Genomic DNA, 7,721 nt, shown 5'->3' with positions numbered 1-7,721 from the left:
AAATGGGAGAGTTTATGTTGAGTTTATAAAGGAAATTATAAAAATATTAAAGCTTGACATGTGTCACCATGTGATTGGTCCATGGTTAAAACTTAACAATTAAGCATTTTCTCACCACCACATGTAATCTTTTAATTATCCAAAGTATATAATAATAATAGGTGAAATTCATGGGCTTGACAAGTGTTATGGTGGTGTAAAATTTCAAAAACTCCAATTACGTCCTCTTGAACACGTAAAATGACTATTTTGCCCTTATGTTCGAAAAAATGTCGGAATTAAAATTTTTCATTTCTCAAATTCAAATCATTCTCCAATTAGTCAAACTTGGTCAAAATTTTTGTCCAACATTCCCATTTTGCCCTTGGGTGGCAAAATGACCATTTTGCCCCTACGTTATGAAAATTCCTAATTTGACTCCAAATTAATCCTCAAACTCCGAATCACCATATTAAAACATTCTAAGGTTCAATAACTCTCAAATACATCCTAAAATCTCTATTCAAACTAGTTTGAGGTTTTAATCGACTTAATTGTACCACTAGGTACGATACCGACTTTTAACGATTCTCCGAGGCATCCCAGTATGTAGATATGCTATCAAGTACATGAATGACATGACAAGTATATAATAGAGTAGGGCTTGATAGATTCAATGGATCATGATGTTATGTAGGAGACCAGTGGAGAAATAGCCTTGCAGATATACGTCCAGCAGCATTCCGAAGCATGTAAGCTTCACTGCATCGTACTCTCCTTTCTTTTGGAGAGTCTTGTTGATGTAATGCAGTTGTGACCACTTATAGTGGGTGTTAATATCGACATTGAACTCCCACTTCTCCCTTGGCATAATAAGCAAACTTTCAAGATCCTCATACTGTCTAGACTGCATCTACAAAACATGGCACACATGCACAAGTGAGTTGACCCATAATGTGGTAACACGCCATGCATATAACGAAAAATGTGGTAAAACGCCACGCATATAACAAAAAATGTGGTAAAAAGCCATGCATATAACGTAAACTGTGGTAACACGCCATGCATATAATGTAAACTATGGTAGCACACCATGCATATAACGTAAAATGTGGTAACACGCCACGCCATGCATATAACGTAAACTATGGTAACATGCCGTGCATATAACATAAACTGTGGTAACACGCCATACATATAACGTAAAATGTGTTAACACGCCATGCATATAACATAGAATGTTGTAACACACCATGCATATAACGTAAAATGTTGTAACACGCAATGCATATCAAGTCAAATGTTGTAACACGCAAACGCTGACATGTCAATCACTATAATTCCTGTGTCCTTACATGAACTGGCCTAAAATACCCATGGCGTGTGACACACCAATCAGTGTAATTACTGACCCGTTACATGAACTGCCCTAAAATAACCAATGTCGTGACACGCTAAAAAGCAGTTTACCCACTACACGCCATCTCTGTTGTATTTCAAAACTTTCGTACGGCCCTAAACTGGGAAGAAAACAGTTTAAACATAACAATTGAAATGGATTGAAAAAACACGAACATAGCACACAAACCCAGCAAAAAATCAACGAACAGAAGAAAGTTTTAAAAGTTTTATTTTCAGACTGACTGACCTCTTCACTGATAACCAACATTGTTGTTGTGGTGTCGTCAAGCTTGCAAAGAAGAAAGTTGAGCACTCTGCTATATTTGGGAATGAGGAATGAGGAATGAGGAAGAACACAAACGCTTGCGATTTCTAGAAAATATTTAATTAAAATGAAATGGCCTCACAATTTCCTCTATAAATATTCATTTATTGAATTCATTCAGTTGAAGTCCAATCGGTTTCCTTGTTATTTACTTTCTTTTTTTTCCCTTTTCCAAACCATGTCGTGTCACCCATCAATTGCCATGCCATGTCACACACTCTAAACTCTGTCATGTCACGGATCTCCATGGAGTCTGACAAACTCTGAACACTAACATGTCACAGATTACCTCCATGGCATGTCACGAACTTTGAACGCTGGCATGTCACAGATTGCCTCCATGGAGTGTCACGAACTCTGAACACTGACGTGTCACAAATTCCCTCCATGACATGTCACAAACTTTGAACACTGGCATGTCATAGATTCCCTCCATGGCGTATCACGAACTCTGAACACTAACGTGTCACAGATTCCCTCCATGACATGTCACCTACTTTGAACGCTGGCATGTCACAGATTCCCCCCATGGCATGTCACGAACTCTTAACGCTAGAGTGTCACGAACTCTTAACACTGTCGTGTCACAGATTCCCTCCATGACGTGTCACCAACTTTGAACTATGGTGTGTCACAACCGTGTCATACATTCCAACCATGTCGTGTCACAAACTCTAAACCATGCCATGTCACAACCGTGTCACACATTCCCACCATGTCATGTCACACATTCCCAACATGCCATTTCACAAACTCTAAACCCTGCCTTGCCACACTCATCTCACATATGGCCTGCTGTAGCACAACCATTTCCTGCTTTGGATTCACATCTTTCTCCTCTTGATTCAACACCGTATCAGGGATTTCTGGTTTCACATCATTCTCCAAGCTTTCGATTCATCACGACTGATTCCTCGTTTGGTTTAATATCATTATTCTCCTATTATCTAAATGTCATGTCCAAAATCTCTGCAAAACTATCTCATACAACATTATTTTGTTTTGCACAAGCTTCGCGAAAAAAGATAGATGTTTTGCACAAAATTAAATGTTCGCAAATTCTTTGCATATTAATTTTCCCATTTTTCGCCTGTTTGAGAGTGCTCCTCAACGACGATGGCTCATTAAGGGCATTTTTGTCCCAAAATCTATTATTGTGGGTAAAAACAATTAAAATTATGTAGAGGCTTATTTACAAAAACACGTTATTTTTCAAGGCTAAAAAAAAATTCCCCTTTTGTTTATTTTAAAAAAAGCTAAAACGGCACCATGGCGCTGAACCTCAAGGCCACGGTGCCTTTGTTACCCTCCTTCCCCATACACAAATCCATGAGGAAGGTGCCGTGGTGCCCAAATGCCCTTTGTCCCATACTTCACTCGAGAGGATGGTGCCTGTTGTGGATTTAAATCATGCTAAGATAACTCATACACAGCGAAATATTATTAAAATTTTAATCCCCTAAGCCATGGATCACTTTAATTGAAGCTAATCTAGAAAAAAAACCACAAAAGAAATTTTGACATACCTGAAAGTCTGCTTTCTTTGGTGGAGTTCTCCTTGGCTTTTCGTTTCAACTTTTGTACACCAACTAGGACTTATCAAACCATAACAGCACAATTGTCCTGCCTCTAATAGTGATCCACACAGTGATTTGCCGAAATCTCTTCACTAAAAGTGTGTGAATCCCTAAGCCGAAGTTTGTGTGAGCAAACTCTCAACTTTGAGCTTTCTTGTGTTTCTCTCTTTTGGCTATGATCCTATCTCAACGCATGAGAAAATAAAATAGAACTCTTCTATATATTCAAGAGGTGGCTGAGGGATTCTTTTATAGAGTTAATTGACATACTTTATAACCAATAAGGATTATAAAATGTCTTGGGCCAATTGGGCCTTTATTTAATATTCCATCAAATCATATTTGATTTAGCCCAGTACTTCATTGGATTAAGCCTCTATAAAATCAATTAGATCACATCCAATTGAACTCAAATTAATTTCGACAATTCACCTTATGTGTGTGACCCATTAAGTTCCCAACATGTTGGTAATAAATATAAATTAATTCAATTAAGAAATTATATTTATATTTAAGATCATGAGTGGCATCTAGAAATACATCATGACCACCCAAATGTTAGGAGAGTCAATATGATTTGACTAACCTTTTAGTGTACAGTATCTCAGTGTAATTCGATCATTTCATCATATATCCCAAATAGATAGAAAGCTTGGCTCGGTGTCTACTTTCTAACTTATCCATATTAGTCTTGCAGATTCTATATTGACCTATCAAGATTGCCTTGGCCAAGGACTTTTAATCAATATAAGCTAGGAATAAATGAGATATGTCCCCTTCAAATCACTTGGGGTGATGAATCCTCTCTGGATTGCTCATTCATTTTCACATGCTTCATGCCATACCCAAAAGCATCCTGTTTAAGCATTTGGTCATTTCTAGACCCATAGAGGTGAAATCAAAGCATGACAATTGACACACAAGATGACTTGGTATCACAAGTCTAAGGATTACTTACACTACTAACACATGAGAGTATTTCCATAGACACTTGAGTGAAATACCAAATGGAACTCTCATAGCGGGTCATGTTCAGTGAACTTGTTCCTTAACAAGCACCCACATACTATCCCCAAGTATCTCACATACTTCAACTTATGAGATCAATTACTTACTTCTAAAGTAAGGAGGCTTAGCATGTACTAGCCTTTGAGCATTGTCAATGCCCTTGTTCTTAACAATACAATGACCAGGAACATATTTAGGAACAAGGCTTTGATGCATAAGAATCTCATAATTATAACCTTTATAATTTATTTGCAAGGCCATTATGTTCCGAGGACTTTATCTACATAAGTCTCTCATAACTCCTTATAAATAAACTCATGGATAAAGAAATACCTCATACATTATATAAAATATCCATAATATATTTAACATGAAATATGACTAATTAATATAGTGTTTTACAAGCACAAAATCGATTGGTTTGCAAGGCTTACATTAACAGTGCCGTGATGTCCATCACTCAAGGCTGAAGTGCCTGGTCGAGCCTCTTACTATATAAACCACTTTACTCGCTTTTGCAACCTCCATATTCAAAATTAAGCTTTCTCTCTCTCTCTCTTTTTAAGCTAAAAATTTTCTCTCTCTAAAATTAGCCAACCCATATACTCTTAAACCTTCAAAAGTTTTGCTTCAATCACACCAAAGAAGGACCCAATCATCATTAATTCATCTAACAACCCTTATGTGCATAAATTTTCAAGTAAGTATAAAAATTTCTTTGAAGATTTATCATCTTTTGTGGAATTTGATATTGAAGAAGGAGTTTATGGTTGAAATTGTTGAGTTTCTGATCAATGTGTGAATTTGGTAATTGTGATTGAGGATTTGATTGTTTGCTTTGATTATCTTAGAGAATTGAGCATTATAATATTAGAATTTGGTTGGGTTAAGTTGCTACACTTATTTAAGATTTATGGAATTTGTGATAATCATAATTGTGATAGTGCATTGGTGTGAGAATTGAATTTTTTGCCACACAAATTCATTAGAGGTTGGGTTTGGTTGCTGCAAATTGTGTAGCACAATATCGTAACACCAAATAGAGCTCATGGTAGTGCTAGAAATAGTGCTTTCAATAAAAGCAAATTCATGTCTGTTGATGCTGGTTTACGACACACTCAATCTTTTCTATGGAAATTTTTTATTCTGGAAAGGTGTATTGATGTTCACCCTACACTATATAAGGACATTCTTAATGTTATTAATGAAAGGCAATGGCATAAATTCTATCCTTAGCCAAAGGTGACAGTAATGCCAATGGTGAAGGAGTTTTATGCCAATGCTTATAAGCATGTCAGTGGGTGAGCTTTTGTCAAAGGGTGACTAATAGCATTTGACAGTCATACAATTAATTAATTTTACAATACTCCAGAGATTGAGAATGATGAGTATGGGCAATATCTAAATAGGAATGTGGACTTGGATGAAGTTATTAATTTGCTATGTAATCTTGGAACTAAATGGAAAATGTCAAAAGGAGTGCCAATTTCATTTAAAGTAGAGCTATGGATAGTAAGTGTAAAGTATGGTGGCATTTTTTGGCAGCCAAGATGCTCCTGGTTAAACATATTAGCGATGTTCCAAAGGATAGTGCAGTACTACTCTATGCAATTGTATCTGGCAAGTCCATCAATATTGGTCAGTTGATCTTTAACAATATCATCCACACTGCTTGCTCACCTCGAGATGGATTGTGGTTTCCTTCACTAATAACTTCTTTGTTTACACAAAGTTGGAGTTCAATGGGATAGTAATGAGGAATTATTGAGTCCCAAAGTTCCTCTTGATGCAGGAATCATTAGTCGATTTTATGCCCATGAATATTCAGTCACTAGGGGAAGTTCATCTTCTGCACCACCACCACCACCTCAACCTACCCAACCTCAAAATTTGACTCTACCCCAGAGGATGGAATGCTTAAAGCTGCAAAGCACTTAACAGTTTTCTTATCAAGTAGAGTGTAACTGTGTAATAGAACAAATGTTCTAAGCTTGTGCAATCCACATGTGGATGGACATGGAAAACTTTCCCACCTTATTGGCTACTCCTCAAATTAGTGACAATGATGAAGATGAAGAGGAAAAATAGAGTCTTTCCACATTCCTAGGGGAGTATTCTTTTCCATTTCTTTTCTACTTTTATAACATCGAGGACAATGTTAGTGATAACTCTATTATATAGAGTTATTTTGACACATTTAAAGGGCTTAAGTTGTTAGGTCTTTGAGATTTTAGGTTCGGATCGTAGCATTTTAGGTATTTTTCTAGCTTAAGTTTGATTACATGTTGAGTAGTTCATTTAAGTTCTTTTAGTTAAATTTTATGTTATTTTATTTTAAATTAGTTTAAGAGTAGTTATTGCTGGTTTCTTGTATTGCTTTTGTTGGAAATTTGATGAAAATAAGTGCAAGTATGGTGATGGCTTCATTCAAATATATTTTGGTATTTTGACCATATCTCTCTTTACAGAACTTCAAATGAAGTTATTCTTGAACCAATATAACTCTAAAAGGAAGGGCTACAACTTTTATGTTTACTGATTTAGCCAGTTCTAATCAGATCATGGTCAAAATATTTGTCTAAGTTAGAGCACTATAGTAGTATGCATGGACTGAATATGATGTGGTATTTGGAGCATATCTTTCAATCCAAATGTTTAATTGATGTAATTATTGAGCCATTAGAAATTTAAAAGATTGGGCTAAAACTTTCATGTTTACCACTTTGCCTAGTTCAGAGCAGATCAGGGTGAAAATCACATTTGAATTTGATAGACCACAGCAGCACTGGGAGAACAAGGCTGCAGCCCTCGTAAGAGGAAGCAGACAACACATTTTCTCGAGAGCTTAGCATGGCAGTGCTAGAAGAAGAATGTCGCAGTGCTATTATAGCAAGAATCCAGTGCCACAGTGCTAAGAAATTAATGCCGCGTCATTGGGCGATTTTTCAAAAATACAAATTTGACGGGATTTTGGAAATTAATTACTTGGAGCCTATTTAAGGGACCTTTTTCAGAGGTTTTAAGGGGGAGGCAACAAGTGACTACTCCAGAGATTTGAAGCCAATAACAAAGCAAGAAAATAAGAGAATTGGAGGGAGAATCAAGATCACAAAGCTCCAACTATTAGTTTTCTCTCTTTACTTTTGTGTTTTTCTTATTTTCTTTGACTTGGATTAATGGCTAATTTTCTTTGGATGAAGCTTTTATTAGATATTATGAGCTAAATTTATTTTTCTAGGATTGCAATTGAACTCCCATGTAATCTAAACTTTTAATCTCTTTCTTGCTTATCTTTAATGGGATTTGAATTGTTTATTCCAATTTGTTCTTAATGTTTTTAATTGCTTGATCACCAATTAAATTGATTTAGGAACCTAAACAAACTTTGGAAAGGGAGTTTAGTGTAGACTAAAATTAGGATAGCATATGAT

Source organism: Theobroma cacao, chromosome 3 (assembly GCF_000208745.1).
Source record: "Theobroma cacao cultivar B97-61/B2 chromosome 3, Criollo_cocoa_genome_V2, whole genome shotgun sequence".
Lineage (NCBI taxonomy): Eukaryota > Viridiplantae > Streptophyta > Magnoliopsida > Malvales > Malvaceae > Theobroma > Theobroma cacao.
The sequence above is the reverse complement of the archived record's forward strand: the minus strand, read 5'-3'. Positions refer to the sequence as shown.